Below are 18,039 nucleotides of genomic sequence, written 5' to 3'. Positions count from 1 at the left end.
AGCTGCAGGAAGAACAGTTGAAACTGGAGCAGCAGCATGGCCAGGTGGACTGGGGACAGCAAGGAGTCATCATGCCAGGTAGTCCCGAGGCATGGTCCTAGGGCTCAGGTCCTCCGAGAGAAAGAAAGAAAGAGAGAATTAGAGAGAGCATATTTAAATTCACACAGGACACCGGATAAGACAAGAGAAATACTCCAGATGTAACAGACTGACCCTAGCGCCCCGACACATAAACTACTGCAGCATAAATACTGGAGGCTGAGACAGGAGGGTCTCAGCCTCCATAATATATATATATGTTTTTTAAAGACTATTCTTTGACACATTTTCTCTTCCTTTGAAACTCTTATAGGACAGAACATGGACACAATGCAATTGGATCAAGAAGAAGGTACAGATATTTTGTAGGACAGCTGCATTTGAAGTGTACATTTAACCTACATAGCAGTCAATACAAACTGAAATCTATTAGCATACTAATGTGTGCAAATGATCTTTTCAGATCTTCTCAGAAATGAATCAAGTCCATGGAATGGATATAGACGAAAATATAATTCAAGGACTATCAGAGGTAGAGAGGTGAGACAGGGGTGAGGACATCATCCTGCTATTTTGACAGTCCCTGAAGGACAATACAGAAGAGGTATCTGCTCTTATTCCTTCCCTTTCTCTAATGTATTTTGTAATGAAATTATCAAGTGTAGTAAGATCATTGCTTTACTTTACTAGGACTGGAGACCACAGCAGCGATTCTGTTCTTGCCCTACCTCTTCAATGAGGACCCGAGTGGCCTTTATGTCCGTGACAAGGTATGTCTATGCACCAATCATCTGTTTCTTCATAAACATAGGTGTGCATGCTTATATAAAACTACAGCTGAACATTTGTTATGTTCTTTGTTAATTGTTTGTGTATTAATCTTTTCTTACTTTTGTTGACACAGATTTCGCCGCTCTTCACTCCTTTACTGCACATCGGTGGAAATCCATTTCACCATGAGAGTGAAATCCCGCTGGCCTTTGATGGGGAGAACATCCAGGCCCTAGAGGACGTCCCCATGGGACTTGGGGCTCTGCTACGGCTGGATTTTTTATTTTCCCTTAAATTTCCCAAAAATGTCAGAAAAACACTTATGTTGTTAAGTTACTGTGTTCTGGGGATAAGAGAATTTGGGGTGAAGTTAACAGGGCCGGTCATAAAGATGGAAAACTTCCTAACATAACTAAGTCAAGTCTACAATATTGTTAGTTTACCTATGATTCATTTTTAATGTTATTTTTATTGTACATCATTATTATTTATATATTTTAAATGTCATGAAAAGCACTATACAAAGTAAATGTATTATTTATCAGGGTCTGACATGTCTGCAGAAATGTTGCAATTTGTTTATGTGTTTTGTAAATATGAATTCACATTTGTGGTGCCACTAAATAAACAATGAATTATTTAAATCAATATTGTCAATATTGTTGTTATTAAAATATGTTTTTTATAATGCAGGGAGGGTGGACCGAGAGTTAAAAAAATGAACCCCAAAATGTTCTTTGAGGAACTTATAGGGGTTCCCCCACAGTTTAATGTTCAATTTGAAGAACCCCTAAACTCCAGGAACCTTTACGGGACGCTTCTTCAACATCAACAGCTAGTCAGACACCTTGGTTCACTCTAACTTTATGGAAAAAGGTTTATTCAATAAATCTAGCAACTCCTCTCATACTGGGAACAACCCTACGCCTTAAGGGCAGTTTATTTCAATTAAGGTACCCGGACGTTTTATAGTTTCATCCTTAGGGCAACTTACCCTAAAGTCGACACACTCCCATCAGTTTCTGAGACAATTGCCCAGACTTTGTAGACTGTTTAATAATGCTTAAACCTCATCTTTATCAAATAATCGATTAAAGATACCAACTCAAAACCTACGTTCATCTACATATGGGTTGTTTAAATTGTATCTAATTATATTCCCAGTATTACTTCATCAAATCTCTATTAATCATTATACACACATACAATTCATCATATTTTCATATATTCACAGAATCCATATAAAACGTAAGACATTCTCAGGTAGTCACGACAACCATTCCATTTGCTTTTTCAGGGACTCTCCATAGCAACGAAGCATCTCTCCAAACATCCTCCCAGCAGAACAAAAAATAAACTTTAGTTTCCCAGACAATGACCATGGGATCCTCAACGGTTCTCTAACCTCCCAGAGACCACGGCAAAATCAAGTCTCCCAGGAACTATAGACCTTCCGCTGCTTTCTAAAATATCATCCCGCTTATTATCCACATTTCAATCATCTGATTAAGCATATTTCTATGATACTATGCAAACATCAAATTAAGACTCATTTCCACAACTCTCATATCACAGTCACACAACTCTCATATCACAGTCACACAACTCTCATATCACAGTCACACAATGCTATTCCCAAACATACCTAATCAATTAGTTGTTTTTCAACAATATTTTAACCTGCAGGAATATTTTCACATTTATCTAATGGTTAGTTCCTAGGATAATGAAACTCATACATTTACATCTTTCAATACTTCTAAAATGGGGTACAGGTTTAAAATAATTACAGGTGCACCGTACCATCTTATACTATATCACAAATGGTCTTAACTAGTAAACACAGATTCTAGTTTTCATCCAGTTCACAGATAGCTGACTCAGCCTCAGAGCCTTCTGACTGGGCCCTGTTTACACCTCCACACAGGAATACACACTCAGAGCCTTCTGACTGGGCCCTGTTTACACCTCCACACAGGAATACACACTCAGAGCCTTCTGACTGGGCCCTGTTTACACCTCCACACAGGAATACACACTCAGAGCCTCCTGACTGGGCCCTGTTTACACCTCCACACAGGAATACACACTCAGAGCCTCCTGACTGGGCCCTGTTTACACCTCTACACAGCAATACACACTCAGAGCCTCCTGACTGGGCCCTGTTTACACCTCCAAACAGGAATACACACTCAGAGCCTCCTGACTGGGCCCTGTTTACACCTCCACACAGGAATACACACTCAGAGCCTCCTGACTGGGCCCTGTTTACACCTCCACACAGGAATACACACTCAGAGCCTACTGACTGGGCCCTGTTTACACCTCCACACAGGAATACACACTCAGAGCCTCCTGACTGGGCCCTGTTTACACCTCCACACAGGAATACACACTCAGAGCCTATGAGGCTTTTCTAAAAACTCCACTTTGCGTGTTTCACTCCTCTTTTTTTAAAACTACGTTTGAGATGTGGTATCCACTATATATACTATACTGATGGTATCCACTATATATATACTATACTGATGGTATCCACTATATATACTATACTGATGGTATCCACTATATATACTATACTGATGGTATCCACTATATATATACTATACTGATGGTATCCACTATATATACTATACTGATGGTATCCACTATATATACTATACTGATGGTATCCACTATATATATACTATACTGATGGTATCCACTATATATACTATACTGATGGTATCCACTATATATATACTATACTGATGGTATCCACTATATATACTATACTGATGGTATCCACTATATATACTATACTGATGGTATCCACTATATATACTATACTGATGGTATCCACTATATATACTATACTGATGGTATCCACTATATATACTATACTGATGGTATCCACTATATATATACTATACTGATGGTATCCACTATATATACTATACTGATGGTATCCACTATATATACTATACTGATGGTATCCACTATATATATACTATACTGATGGTATCCACTATATATACTATACTGATGGTATCCACTATATATACTATACTGATGGTATCCACTATATATATACTATACTGATGGTATCCACTATATATACTATACTGATGGTATCCACTATATATACTATACTGATGGTATCCACTATATATACTATACTGATGGTATCCACTATATATACTATACTGATGGTATCCACTATATACACTATACTGATGGTATCCACTATATATACTATACTGATGGTATCCACTATATATACTATACTGATGGTATCCACTCAGCTCGCTGCCTCTCAGATCAAAGGTGGGTCCATCTGCTCCGTTCCTGAAGTGTGGTCTCCCTGAGATCCCATGTTAGAGGGATCCCTGGTGCACCATTTACCCAGGTCATCAGGAGCGGTCACCAAGTGAAGATTCACATCCCCATCGCCAAATGTGGTGGTTAATATTAATTGAGACAAACTTATCACACAAGTCAGAGTTATTCTTAAACTAAATATTTATTCACTTATAAGGGAGCAGGTCAATACAACACACATATAAAGTCAATCAATTGGGTGCCCTATGATAATGATGGCTGGTTGACGAATCACCCCGAGATGATTCATTGAGAGATGAATCACCCCCAGATGATTCATTGAGAGATGAATCACCCCCAGATGATTCGTTGAGAGATGAATCACCCCCAGATGATTCATTGAGAGATGAATCAACCCCAGATGATTCGTTGAGAGATGAATCACCCCCAGATGATTCATTGAGAGATGAATCAACCCCAGATGATTCGTTGAGAGATGAATCACCCCCAGATGATTCGTTGAGAGATGAATCACCCCCAGATGATTCGTTGAGAGATGAATCAACCCCAGATGATTCGTTGAGAGATGAATCACCCCCAGATGATTCGTTGAGAGCCCCGAGACAAAAGTACAAAGGTCTTTTACAGCCAAGATACACCCCTTTCAACCTACATGACCAACAACAGATGTATAGAACGGGTCACAAGGTTAAGATTTGTATGAAAGATACTTATAATTCTCAGCAGACAGTATCTGCTGTAAAAACAGTACTCTGTGTAGAGACCAGGGTCTGGCCCTGGGGTCATCTCTCCCTGGTACCATATAGAACAGAAACATTAACTCATGTTCTGAAATGCGGTCTCTTTAGGTTTTATCACCCAAAAGACATTGTAAATCTCCTGTCAGTGTTTCTCCCAGAGGCCCATCCTCAGTAGAACACAGACACAATAGTTCTAAGAACCCTCTATTCTGTTGCATAAAACAACCATTTGATGCAATAAAAGTATTATAACATAATCTTGCAGTTTTGCTCTCAGTGTCCACAAAAGAAAAACCCACACCAAACTTAAAGACAGGAAGTGGAGCAACTAAAGGTGTTGACTCTCCACATGTATCAAGACAACTGGAGCACTGGGCCAGACACTCTTAAATAGAACCTGGACCAGCTCAGGTGAAACACCTTCCCACTAACGAGATGGACAAGCCAGCACAGGTGTAACACATACTGACTAACGAGGTGACACCAATCAGTGCGTCCTACGTGCTAACGAGCTAGACATGCTAACGGGCTAGACGTGCTAACGAGCTAGACGTGCTAACGAGCTAGACGTGCTAAGGAGCTAGACGTGCTAACGAGCTAGACGTGCTAACGAGCTAGACGGGCTAACGAGCTAGACGCGCTAACGAGCTAGACGAGCTAAAGTCCAACCTCAAAACATAAATGGAAAACCCAAAGCCTGTAACACCTTCCCCCTTAAGACAACAAATATATCCTATATTTTTGTTGGAAAAGTTTGCTCACCACCAACAGAAAACAACTTCCACTCCACATTATAATCAACTACAATGCTTCACCTTCTACAATATAAAATTCTTCCTAAGAATCAGAACTCTAGAACTCAAACAAAACACATCTCCAATATGGAAAAAAGTCCAGTCAAAATAAATTGTTATCCATGGCAACGCACTGGCTAAACGCAAAACACAAATGTTTTTGACTGCCCACCTTGAGACAATCAGCAACCAAGTCGTCCTTATCACAGACATGTCTGACTTCAAGAGGAAACATATTATTATTTTATATTATATTTTGCTAGGTGGGATATCCCCAATGTCAAAACACAGTTTTAACGTGTCTAAATCAATAACCAACATGCAGAAACAGTTTGTGATGAATTGAAAATCTAAACATAACATGTGCTATATACACAAACATCTGCCACAATAATCATATTACTTGTTTTTTTTTAAACAAGCACCTTATAAACTGTACAAGCACCAAAAACACTGTTGTTTTGACAAGTAGCAATAAATCACTGATATCAATTAGGGGGGAAATCAGGTTGAACGTGATGTTGAAACTAACACAAATAAAAAACACATGGAAATGGGAGATATATTTTACCTCACTGGTTAGAGGACAACCTGCAGAAGACAGACAGCTACATTTTGGAATGATGCATTTAAATGTAGGGGTCGCTAAACAAAGGAATGCAACACTTATTTGTCATCACTCATCGATATCATGTTGAAATCAATTGTGTGAGAGGAAGGAGATGAGGTTGCACGTCATGTTAAAACTAACAGCTCAAAAATCACACGGAATCTGGGAGTAATGTGTACATCCCTGGTTAGAGGACAATTTGTAGAAAACAGCTAGCTACATTTTGAAGTGTTGCATTTTGATTCAAGTGGGTCGCCAACGTGGTAAGTGGAACACAACTCTTCTTTTGTTAGTCACTTTTAGTTAAATCTCATAAATAGTAACTCTTCCATTTCAGAGCCTGGATTTTCCCCCTGAGGCTAATATCCATATCATGTTGAAATCAATAGAACAGGGGACAAACGTTTAGGGTTCTACATTGTGACATCACTAAAATACTCCTACTACAATGGTAAAACATTCTACATTGTCACATTATATCATTGATATCATGAAATAACTCTTTCATGTATTTTCTGATGTTTGTTCAGATGTCTTTTATCGGTGAATCTCTTCCCACATTGATCACAGCTATAAGATTTCTCTCCTGTGTGTGTTCTCTGGTGTACAGTCAGAGAGCCAGATGTTATAAAACTCTTCCCACATTGATCACAGCTATAATATTTCTCTCCAGTGTGTATTCTCTGGTGTCGTGTCAGATGGCCAGATGTTGTAAAACTCTTCCCACATTGATCACAGCTATAAGATTTCTCTCCAGTGTGTGTTCTCTGGTGTCGTGTCAGCTGTCCAGATTGACAAAAACGCTTCCCACATTGATCACAGCTATAACGTTTCTCTCCTGTGTGGATTCTCTGATGAATTTTAATGCCTGATGAGGTGAATCTCTTCCCACAGTCAGAGCAGCAGTGAGTTCTCTTCCCTGTGGATGTCTGCAGGTGATTATTGAGGTGTTCTGATCTGGAGAGACTCTGCTCTGCCTCTTCAGCATCAAGAGGTTGTTGAGACTCCCCAGAGGATCCACGATAGTTCAGTATCTCTCCTGTGTGAACAACAAAGTCAGACAGATGGTTAAAGGCCCACAACAGTAGAAATCCACTGTAAAAGGTGATGCCAACAGCGTAGCCATGCTGTTGTTGTACAACAATTGACGTCTGTAATGAATGTTAAAATTGTTGGACAAATGTCTTAAAATGAGCAAGAATAGTCATATTTTGTCTTGTTTTCACATTAGTAGTGAAATCGATGATTGTAGGCTAGAAGTAAGTTAGTAAAGTTGTTGAAACTCTAAGCAGTGTGCCAGACGACGTCTGGTCTCCAATATAGGCCCCTTTCTGTGTTTAATAAAATTGCGGCACGAGGGCAATTTGATTGTAGAAACTCCTCCCTGCTAATGAGGAAACCGATAGTTATGGATGTAGTATATCTGGTAATGAGGAAACCACTAGTTATGGATGTAGTATATCTGGTAATGAGGAAACCACTAGTTATGGATGTAGTATATCTGGTAATGAGGAAACCACTAGTTATGGATGTAGTATATCTGGTAATGAGGAAACCACTAGTGATGGATGTAGTATATCTGGTAATGAGGAAACCACTAGTTATGGATGTAGTATATCTGCTAATGAGGAAACCACTAGTTATGGATGTAGTATATCTGGTAATGAGGAAACCACTAGTTATGGATGTAGTATATCTGGTAATGAGGAAACAACTAGTTATGGATGTAGTATATCTGGTAATGAGGAAACCACTAGTTATGGATGTAGTATATCTGGTAATGAGGAAACCACTAGTTATGGATGTAGTATATCTGGTAATGAGGAAACCACTAGTTATGGATGTAGTATATCTGGTAATGAGGAAACCACTAGTTATGGATGTAGTATATCTGGTAATGAGGAAACCACTAGTTACGGTGAAAGCACATTTTGCAATATTCTGAGTAGATAGCCCGGCCATCACAGGCTAGCTATTTTGACACCCACCAAGTGTGGTACTCACCAAACTCCGATTTACTATTAGAAAAGTTTGATTACCTTTGCTGTCTTCGTCAGAATCCACTCCCAGGACTTCTACTTCAATAACAAATGTTGGTTTGGTTCAAAATAATCCATAGTTATATTCAAATAGCGGCGTTTTGTTCGTGCGTTCAAGACACTATCCGATGGGTAAAGAAGGGTTACACGCCCGACGCGTTTCGTGACCAAAAATTTCTAAATATTCCATTACCGTACTTCGAAGCATGTCAACCGCTGTTTAAAATCAATTTTTATGCTATTTTTCTCGTAAAAAATAGATAATATTCCGACCGGGAGTCGTTGTTTTCGTTCAAAGAGAGAGAAAGTAAACATGGTGTCGGCTTGGGCACGCGCCTCCAGTCTCATTGTTCTCAGATCGACCACTTACAAAATGCGCTAATGTTTTTCAGCCAGGGCCTGCAAAGCCACCATTCAGCTTTCTGGCACCTTCTGAGAGCCTATGGGAGCGTTAGAAAATGTCACGTCATGCCAGAGATCCCCTGTTTTGGTTAGAGATGATCAAAGAAGGCCATGAAATGGTCAGAGAGAGCGCTTCCTGTTTGGAATCTTCTCAGGTTTCGGCCTGCCAAATGAGTTCTGTTATACTCACAGACACCATTCAAACAGTTTTAGAAACTTTGGAGTGTTTTCTATCCAAAGCTAATAATTATATGCATGTTCTAGTTTCTGGGCAGGAGTAATAATCAGATTAAATTGGGTACGTTTTTTATCCGGCCGTGCAAATACTGCCCCCTATCCCCAACAGGTTAACAACACCCAAATGGATAACGCTGTTCTTAATACTGTAGCAAACATTATATTAAGCAGGACATTCAAGCGAGCCTTACAATTATAATCCAAAGTAGTGTGAAATGCACTCATAAGCAACCTGGAAATGGAGGTTACTCCCCTGAGTTTTCCCCCATTCACATTCAGAATACATTGTGAAAAACTAAAATCTTTGCTCACCATTTTTGCTCTAATCAGATATAGTACATCCATAACTATCGGTTTCCTCATTAGCAGGGAGGAGTTTCTACAATCAAATTGCATGTGCATCGCCCTCATGCCACAATTTTAGGAAACACAGAAAGGGCCCTACATTGGAGACCAATTAGTCATCTGGCACAGTGCTTAAGAGTTTCAACAACATGAATAACTTATCTCTAGCCTACAATCATCGATGTTACTACTAATGTGAAAACAAGACAAATATGACTGTTCTTGCTCATTTTAAGACAATTGTCAAGTAATTTTAACGTTCATTACAGACGTCAATTGTTGTACAACATCATGGCAACGCTGTTGGCATCACCTTTTACAGTGGATTACCGCTGTTGTGGGCCTTTATATCATCTGTCTGACTTTGTTGTTCACACAGGAGAGATACTTAACTATCGTGGATCCTCTGGGGAGCCTCAACAACCTCGTGATGCTGACGAGGTAGAGAAGAGTCTCTCCAGATCAGAACACCTCAAGAAACACCTGCAGAGACCCACAGGGAAGAGAACTCACCGCTACTCTGACTGTGGGAAGAGATTCACCTCATCAACAGGCATTCAAATTCATCAGAGAACACACACAGGAGAGAAACCTTGCGGCTGTGATCAATGTGGGAAGAGTTTTGGTAAATCTAGCCATCTTATTGTACACCAAAGAACACACACAGGAGAGAAATCTTATAGCTGTGATCAATGTGGGAAGAGTTATAATTCATCTAGCAATCTTATTGTACACCAAAGAACACACACAGGAGAGAAATCTTATAGCTGTGGTCAATGTGGGAAGAGTTTTACTGAGTCAGGCAAACTGAAATCACACCAGAGAACACACACAGGAGAGAAACCTTATAGCTGTGGTCAATGTGGGAAGAGTTTTACTCAGTCAAGCAACCTGATATCACACCGGAGAACACACACAGGAGAGAAACCTTATAGCTGTGGTCAATGTGGGAAGAGTTTTACTCAGTCAAGCAACCTGATATCACACCAGAGAACACACACTGGAGAGAAACCTTTTATCTGTGGTCAATGTGGTAAGAGTTTTACTACATCTGGCTCTCTGACTGAACACCAGAGAACACACACAGGAGAGAATCCTTGCTGTAATCAATGTGGGAAGAGTTTTACTACATCTAGCTATCTAGCAATACACCAGAGAACACACACAGGAGAGAAACCTTGCTGTAATCAATGTGGGAAGAGTTTTTCTACATCTGGCTATCTATCAATACACCAGAGAACACACACAGGAGAGAAACCTTGCTGTAATCAATGTGGGAAGAGTTTTACTACATCTGGCTCTCTGACTCGACACCAGAGAACACACACAGGAGAGAAACTTTATAGCTGTGATCTATGTTGGAAGAGATACTCTGATAAAAGATCTCTGATCAAACATCAGAAAATACATACATGAAGGAATTGTTTCATGATATCAATGAAAAAATGTCAATGTTTTTAACATTGTAGTAGGAGTATTTTTTGGAATTTCACAATTTAGAACCCTAAACGTTTGCCCCATTCAATTGATTTCAGCGTGATATGGATATTAGCCTTGGGAAAAATCCAGGCTCTGAATTGAAAGAGTACTTACCATGTTGGTGACCCACTTGAATCAAAATGCATCACTTCAAAATGTAGCTAGCTGTTTTCTACAAATTGTCCTCTAACCAGGGATGTACACATTATTCCCAGATTCTGTGTGCTTTTTGAGCTGTTCATTTTACCAGGTTGATGATTTTAGCATGATATCGATGAGTTATGACAAATAAGTGTTGCGTTCCTTTGTTTAGCGACCCCTACATTTAAATTCATCACTCCAAAATGTTGCTGACTGTCTTCTGCAGGTTGTCCTCTAATCAGTGAGGAAAAATATATCTCCCATTTCCATGTGTTTTTTTTAGTTGTGCCAAAAACGCTGTTGTTTTGACAAGTAGCAATAAATCAATGATAACGATTAGGGGGGAAATCAGGTTGTACGTGATGTTGAAACTAACACAACTAAAAAACAAAGGAACACAACACTTATTTGTCATCGCTCATCGATATCGTTTTCAATTTATCACAAACTGTTTCTGCATTTGGACTATTGATTTGGACACGTTAAAACTGTGACATTGGGGATATCCCACCTAGCAAAATGTAATTGAAACTAAGACTATGCCCGACGTACAATATAAGTTTGTTTTTAGTTGAAAAGAAAACTATTTAATTTCAATGTACTTGCAGCTTATACACATGGACGTCTATAATACGTTTTATTAACAATCCTAATAAATTGAGTGCTCCAGTCAACACCTTTAGTTGCTCCACCTTGTGGGTTTTTCTTTTGTTTGTCTCTTCTTGGGCAGATTTAGTGGGTCTCATGGTGGGTGTCTTTTATGTCCCAGTTGTTGTTACTAGTCAACTTCCAGTGGACACTGTGAGCAAAACTACATGATTATGTTATAATACTTTTATTGCATCAAATGGTTGTTTTATGCAACAGAATAGAGGGTTCTTATAACTATTGTGTCTGTGTTCTACTGAGGATGGGCCTCTGGGAGAAAACACTGACAGGAGATTTACAATGTCTTTTGGGTGATAAAACCTAGAGACTGCATTCCAGAGCATGAGTTAATGTTTCTGTTCTATATGGTACCAGGGAGAGATGACCTCAGGGCCAGACCCTGGTCTCTACACAAAGAGTACTGTTTTTACAGCAGATACTGTCTGCTGAGAATTATAAGTATCTTTCATACAAATCTTAACCTTGTGACCCGTTCTATACATCTGTTGTTGGTCATGTAGGTTGAAAGGGCTATAAAAGACCTTTGTACTTTTGTCCCCTGGGTCCACCAGCCATCGTTATTGTAGGGCACTCAATTGATTCACTTTATATGTGTACGTTATATTGACCTGCTCCCTTATAAGTGAATAAAGATTTAGTTTAAGAATAACTCTGACTTGTGATAAGTTTGTCTCTCCTCAATTGATATTAAAGAAAATAACAACCACATTTGGGGATGTGAATCTTGACTTGGTGACCGCTCCTGGTGACCTGGGTAAATGATGCACGAGGGATCTCAGGGAGACCACACTGCGGGAACGGGGCAAATGGACCCACCTTTGTTCTGAGAGGCAGCCAGCCGAGTGGATACCACATCTCAAATGTAGTTTTAAGAAAGAGGTGAGCGAAACAGGCAAAGTGGAGTTTTTAGAAAAGAGTGTGTATTCCTGTGTGGAGGTGTAAACAGGGCCCAGTCAGTAGGCTCTGAGGCTGTCAGCTATCTATGAACTGGATGAAAACTAGAATCTGTGTTTACTAGTTAAGACCATTTATGGTATAGTATGGTGCACCTGTAATTTTTTTAAACCTGGACACCATTTTAGAAGTATTGAAAGATGTAAATGTATGAGTTGCATTATCCTAGGAACTAACCATTAGATAGAAATGTGGAAATATTCCTGCAGGTTAAAATATTGTTGAAAAACAACTAATTGATTAGGTATGTTTGGGAATAGCATTGTGTGACTGTGGAAATGAGTCTTAAACCCGTTAGGGCTACCCCCCCACTTCTCTTAATTTCCGCCTAAAGACATACCCAAATCTAACTGTCTGTAGCTCAGGCCCAGTAGCAAGGATATGCATTTTCTTGGTTTCATTTGAGAGGAAACACTCTGAAGTTTGTGGAAATGTGAATTGAATGTAGGAGAATATAACACAATAGATCTGGTAGAAGAAAATACAAGGAAACAAACATACGTTTTCTGGTTTCTATTGTTGTTGCACCATCTTTCAACTGAAAAGGAACAGCCAAACATTCAGATAGGATGCTGGGGATAATTTCTATGCAGAATGTAAGAGGGCAACAGTATCTGAGAAAAGTTTGCTCACCACCAAAAGAAAACAACTTCCATTTCACATAATCAACTACAATGCTTCACCTTCACCAATATAAACATGGTGTCTACTGGCTTTCAACAATTAAAAACAAGAAAAAAACACGTATTTCTAAATAATAATATACAATAGTACTATTTTTTTCTCCTTTTTCTGTCTATAGAATCCTAAAACTCACTAGCTTCTAGAACTCTCGTCTTCCTAAAACTCACTAGCTTCTAGAACACTCGTCTTCCTAAAACTCACTAGCTTCTAGAACACTCGTCTTCCTAAAACTCACTAGCTTCTAGAACTCTCGTCTTCCTAGAACTCTCGTCTTCCTAAAACTCACTAGCTTCTAGAACTCTCGTCCCCTTGGAACGAGCCCAAACAAAAATCATCTCAAATACGGAAAAACATGCCGTATAACAAAACTCAAATCAAATTGTACTGCGCCGAATACAACAGACCTAACAGTGAAATGCTGACTTACGAGCCCCTAACCAACAGTGCAGTTTCAAAAACATACAGAAAAGAATAAGAGATAAAACTCATCTCCAACACGGAAAAACGTGTCAAAATAATATGTGATCCATGGTAACGCTTTGGCTAAACGAACAACACAAAACCTTTTGACTGCCAACCCCAGAGACAATCAGCAACCAAGTTGTCCTTACCACGGACATGTCTGATTTCAAGAGGAAACTCCTGCAATATCCGTAGTAACTTTCCACCTCACTGCAGAGTTTCTCTCTCTTTTCAGGGTTCACTAGATAGACATGTTGTTGGATCGGGGCCCAGTCCCCAATGTCATGCTCTAGTACATTTGGGTTGGCACATCTGAGAATGAACCCTGATATTCTAAAAGCAGGGCAGCAATGTCAATATAATTGTACCAAAAAATTGTCAGTTGGTTGCATAAATAATTATGATTACTAAATGTTACATGAAATGAAAATATGAAATAGCCCCAATGTCAAAACACAGTTTTAACGTGTCCAAATCAATAACCAATATGCAGAAACAGTTTGGGATGAATTGAAAACCTAAACATAACATGTGCTATATACACAAACATCTGCCACAATAATCATATTACTTGTAATTTTTTTAAACAAGCACCTTATAAACTGCACAAGCACCAGAAACGCTGTTGTTTTGACAAGTAGCAATAAATCACTGATATCCATTAGGGGGGAAATCAGGTTGTACGTGATGTTGAAACTAACACAACTAAAAAAACACATGGAAATGGGAGATATCTTTTACCTCACTGGTTAGAGGACAACCTGCAGAAGACAGTCAGCTACATTTTGGAATGATACATTTAAATTTAGGGGTCGCTAAACAAAGGAACACTTACTTGTCATAACTCATCGATGTCATAACTCATCGATATCATGTTGAAATCAATTGCGCGAGAGGAGGGAGATGAGGTTGCACGTCCTGTTAAAACTAACAGCTCCAAAACCACACGGAATCTGGGAATAATGTGTACATCCCTGGTTAGAGGACAATTTGTAGAAAACAGCTCGCTACATTTTGATTCAAGTGGGTCACCAATGCTGTAAATGTAACACAGCTCTTTTTTTGTTAGTCACTTTTTGTTAAATCACATAAATAGTAATCCTCCAATTCGGAGCCTGGATTTTCCCCCTGAGGCTAATATCCATATCATGTTGAAATCAATAGAACAGGGGACAAACGTTTAGGGTTCTACATTGTGACATCATTAAAATATATTGATATCATTTAACAACTCCTTCATGTATTTTCTGATATTTGATCAGAGGTCTTTTATCAGATTATCTCTGGTCACAGCTATAAGATTTCTCTCCTGTCTGTGTTCTCTTGTGTACTGTCAGCTCTCCAGATCGACCAAAACTCTTCCCACATTGATTACAGCTAAAAGGTTTCTCTCCTGTGTGTATTCTCTGGTGCACTGTCAGAGAGCCAGACCTACTAAAACTCTTCCCACATTGATCACAGCTATAAGGTTTCTCTCCTGTGTGTGTTCTCTGGTGCACTGTCAAACCTCCAGATCGACCAAAACGCTTCCCACACTGATCACAGATATAAGATTTCTCTCCTGTGTGTGTTCTTTGGTGTAATGTCAGCTGGCCAGATTGAACAAAACTCTTCCCACATTGAGTACAGCTATAAGGTTTCTCCCCTGTGTGAATTATCTGATGAATTTTAATGCCTGATGAGGTGAATCTCTTCCCACAGTCAGAGCAGCAGTGAGTTCTCTTCCCTGTGGATCTCTGCAGGTGTTTCTTGAGGAGTTCTGATCTGGAGAGACTCTTCTCTGCCTCGTCAGCATCATGAGGTTGTTGAGGCTCCCCAGAGGATCCAAGATAGTGAGGTATCTCTCCTGTGTGAACAACAAAGTCAGACAGATGATTTAAAGGCCCACAACAGCAGAAATCCACTGTAAAAGGTGATGCCAACATCGTAGCCATGATGTTATACAACAATTGATATCTGTAATGAATGTTAACATGATTTAACAATTGTCTTAAAATGAGCAAGAACATTCATATTTTGTCTTATTTTCACATTAGTAGTAACATCTAAGATTGTAGGCTAGAAATAAGTTATTCATGTTGTTGAAACTCTAAGCAGTGTGCCAGACGACTTTTGGTCTCCAATATTTGATTGCAGAAACTCCTCCCTGCTAATGAGGAAACCGATAGTTATGGATGTACTATATCCGCCTGGAGCAAAAATGGTGAGCAAAGATTTTAGTTTTTCACAATGTATTCTGAATGTGAACGGGGAAAACTCAGGGGAGTAACCTCCATTTCCAGGTTGATGATGAGTTCATTTCACACTACTTTGGATTATAATTGTAAGGATATTTGAATGTCCTGTTTAATATAATGCTTGCTAAAGCATTAAGAATTATGTGTAATTATTGAAGAACTGCGTTAATGACAGTATCCATTTGGGTGTTGTCAATAAAGTTAAGATTTTATTTATTTATTTAACCAGGTAGGCCAGTTGAGAACAAGTTCTCATTTACAACTGTGACCTGGCCAAGATAAAGCAAAGCAGTGCGACAAAAAAACAACAGAGTTACACGTGGGGAAAACAAAACGTACAGTCAATAACACAATAGAAAAATCTACATACAATGTGTGCAAATGGAGTACGGAGGTAAGGCAATAAATAGGCCATAGTAGCGAAATAATTACAATTTAGCAAATTAACACTGGAGAGATAGATGTGCAGATGATGATGTGCAAGTAGAAATACTGGTGTGCAAAAGAGCAAAAAAGTAAATAAAAACATGGGGATGAGGTAGGCAGTTGGATGGGCTATTTATAGATGGGCTGTGTACAGCTGCAGCGATCGGTAAACTGCTCAGATAGCTGATGCTTAAAGTTAGTGAGGGAGATACATGTCTCCAACTTCAGCGATTTTTGCAATTCGTTCCAGTCATTGGCAGCAGAGAACTGGAAGGAAATGCGGCCAAAGTAGGTGTTGGCTTTGGGGATGACCAGTGAGATATACCTCCTGGAGCGTGTGCTATGGGTGGGTGTTGCTATGGTGACCAGTGAGCTGAGTTAAGGCGGAGCTTTACATAGCAAAGACTTATAGATGACCTGGAGCCAGTGGGTTTGGCGACGAATATGTAGCGAGGGCCAGCCGACGAGAGCGTACAGGTCGCAGTGGTGGGTGGTATATGGGGCATTGGTGACAAAACGGATGGCACTGTGATAGACTGCATCCAGTTTGCTGAGTAGAGTGTTGGAGGCTATTTTGAAAATGACATCGCCGAAGTTAACCTGTTAGGGCTAGGGGGCAGTATTGACACGGCTGGATAAAAAACATACCCGATTTAATCTAGTTACCACTCCTACCCAGTAACTAGAATATGCATATACTTATTACATATGGATAGAAAACACCCTACATTTTCTAAAACTGTTTGAATGGTGTCTGTGAGTATAACAGAACTCAAATGGCAGGTCAAAACCTGAGAGATTCCTTTACAGGAAGTGGCCTGTCTGACCATTTCTTGAACTTCTTTTCCATCTCTATCATTTACTAAGGATCTCTGCTCTAACGTGACACTTCCCACGTCGTCCATAGGCGCTCAGAGCCCGGGAAAAAACAGAATGTCGTCATTCCAGCCCCAGGCTGAAACACATTATCGCCTTTCTCAAGTGGCCGATCAAGGGACACTGGGCTTAGGCGCGTGACCCGACCGCCCCCGCCTTTGGGATTTTTTCCTCTGTTTGCCGAAAAGGAGATTCCCTGTCGGAATATTATCGCTTTTCTACGAGAAAAATGTCGTAAAAATTGATTTTAAACAGCGGTTGACATGCTTCGAAGTACGGTAATGGAATATTTAGAATTTTATTGTCACGAATTGCGCCATGCGCGCGACACTTCTTTACTATTTCGGATAGTGTCTGGAACGCACAAACAAAACGCCGCTATTCGGATATAACGATGGATTATTTTGGACCAAACCAACATTTGTTATTGAAGTAGCAGTCCTGGGTGTGCATTCTGACGAAGACAACAAAAGGTAATCAAACTTTTATAATAGTAAATATGATTATGGTGAGTGCTAAACTTGCCGGGTGTCTAAATAGCGAGCCCGTGATGCCTGGGCTATGTACTTAGAATATTGCAAAATGTGCTTTCACCAAAAAGCTATTTTAAAATCGGACATATCGAGTGCATAGAGGAGGTCTGTATCTATAATTCTTAAAATAATTGTTATGCTTTTTGTGAACGTTTATCGTGAGTAATTTAGTAAAATGTTAGCGAATTCCCCGGAAGTTTGCGGGGGGTATGCTAGTTCTGAACGTCACATGCTAATGTAAAAAGCTGGTTTTTGATATAAATATGAACTTGATTGAACA

This window comes from Salmo salar, unplaced genomic scaffold (assembly GCF_965601325.2).
Source record: "Salmo salar unplaced genomic scaffold, fSalSal1 ptg000332l, whole genome shotgun sequence".
NCBI classification, from domain to species: Eukaryota; Metazoa; Chordata; class Actinopteri; order Salmoniformes; family Salmonidae; genus Salmo; species Salmo salar.
This window is presented reverse-complemented; position numbering follows the sequence as displayed.